The sequence below is a fragment of the Egretta garzetta genome, unplaced genomic scaffold (assembly GCF_000687185.1).
Source record: "Egretta garzetta isolate BGI_Z169 unplaced genomic scaffold, ASM68718v1 scaffold207, whole genome shotgun sequence".
Classification (NCBI taxonomy): Eukaryota; Metazoa; Chordata; class Aves; order Pelecaniformes; family Ardeidae; genus Egretta; species Egretta garzetta.
Genome location: NW_009260185.1, coordinates 89,630 through 91,813, shown reverse-complemented (window position 1 = coordinate 91,813; position 2,184 = coordinate 89,630). Strand labels below are relative to the sequence as shown.

General features: G+C 47.1%; 1 protein-coding gene across 1 annotated transcript in view; it reads left to right on the top strand.

Annotated features, from left to right (window-relative positions):
* Nucleotides 1–2,184, top strand: part of PKNOX2 (PBX/knotted 1 homeobox 2) — a 30,528-nt gene that overhangs the window by 5,082 nt on the left and 23,262 nt on the right. The window lies entirely within an intron of this gene.

The following is a 2,184-nucleotide window of genomic DNA, read 5'->3' as shown; positions in this document are numbered from 1 at the left end:
CCCCCCCCCCCCCCCAAAATTATTTTCAAGGGAGAAAATAGGGAGAAAAAAGGGGAAGGAGAGAAAGGGGATGGGGAGATCCTCAGCGGCATGGCTGGAGCATCCCAAAATCCGCTTGCATTTTGATTTTAGCTGGAAAATGGGGAGGGGGAAAGAGAAATCCAAGCTGGTGGGCCAGGAACCCCAAATTGTCACCGATTCGTTTGGTACCAGGGAAGGGAAGAGGGATGGAAATCAAACCCGCTTGGAGCGGGGGGGGGAATTAGAAATTAAATAGCGCCGGGTGAATTTGCAGGTGCCAGAGCCAAACTTTGGAGTTATGAACAATAAAGGAGATTAAAAAGAAAAAAAGCCAATGAGCGCCGTATGGGCAGGAAAAGGTCAGGCGGGAGATATTAAAGTCAAACATTCGGAAAGCAAAGGGGCCGCGGTTTCGGCCCGGCTCGGGTTTACACAGCTTTTAAGGGAGGCGAAAAATCCGCTTTTTTCATATCAGGAACCTGCGTAAAGGGGGGATGTGGCTGGAGCAGACTGTGGGCACGCACCCGTGTGCACATATGTATTTTTATATATATATGTGTGTGTGTGTATACGTAGGTGCACACACATTTCATTTCTGGATAAATAATCACAGAAGGAAATACGGAGGTCTATTAAATAAATAAATAATAGAGAAATATTTTATTTCTTTATAAATAAGCACAGATATATAAGTATATTAGACAATACACACGATACATGATATAAGATATACGATATTTGATATATGATATATAATATACAATATATGGTATGTGATATTTGATATATGATATATCATATATGATATGTGATAGATGATAGAAAACAGATAGTAGATAATAGATGATAGATGATAATAGATAATAGATATCTCAATATAATAGATATCTCAATATAATAGATATCTCAATATAATACATCTCTCTCTAATATATAATATATATGGAGATTTCATTTATAGATAACGAGACACAGACGTGCATACCTAAATAAACCAGACGAGCAATGAAACGCTAGATACACCACTTAGCAAGAGGCAGAGCCTTTTTGCTCCCCAGGGTTGCACGTTTACTGGTGAAAACAGGCAAACGCTAATGATTCCCACGGCGTTTCGACCCCAGAGCACCCAAACACCCGCCTGGCATCCACTTCCCACTGAGATTTTGAGCTAAAACCACCAGACTGGGGGGGCTGCTGAGGTATTTAAACCCGAATCGATTAAAACTCTCACGGAATTTTCTTTTTCTTTTAACCAAATCTTGATAAAACCACGCATCGCGTGGCTTATGCCGGCCCCATCTGCAGCAAATAATTCCGATTTCTTGGATGCAATTGCTAATTTCAAGTGGACACTGCCCATAAATATGGGTGATCCTCCACAAGCGGCAGTTTTGGGGGTGCTGGGTGCTCAGTGATTTGCATGCGCGCTGGGGCACGCATGCGCCTCACATCGTAAATCCATACATTTCACTAAAGGCATTGCAAAACGTTAGGTAGCAGAGTGATTTATCACACAGCAGATACAATTCTGCCTGTGGATTTCCAGCCTCGGCACCTTGCGATTCCCATTGGGGATCTGGGATCTGGGACAGCACCAGGGGCAAAGACGGGCAATTTGGGCACCGGCAAAAAGAGAAAAAGGTTGATTTTTTTTTCTTGGCTGGCTTCTCACAGTACAAAAATGATTCATCCCTGGGCTTAGCGGGTTGGAAGAGACTCACGTAATTCTGGAAGGAAGTTTAAAACGTCTGTGAGTCCAGACAACGAGACCTGCTTTGAACAAAACCCGCAGCGGGCAGGAGGTCGTGTTCAACATCTTTATCCATGACCTGGGCGAGGGGATCAAGGGCACCCCCAGTCCATTTGCAGATGGCACCGAGCTGGGTGGGAGTGTGGATCTGCTGGGGGGCAGGGGGACTCTGCAGGGGGACCTGGCCAGGCGGGATCCATGGGCCCAGCCCAGTTGGGTGAGGGTCAACAAGGCCAAGGGCCGGGTCCTGCCCTGGGGTCACCACAACCCCAGGCAGCGCTCCAGGCGTGGGGCAGAGGGGCTGGAAAGCTGCCCGGCGGAAAAGGCCCTGGGGGGGTTGGTGGAGAGGGGGCTGGATAGGAGCCAGCAGGGTGCCCAGGTGGCCAAGAGGGCCAGCGGCATCCTGGCTTGTA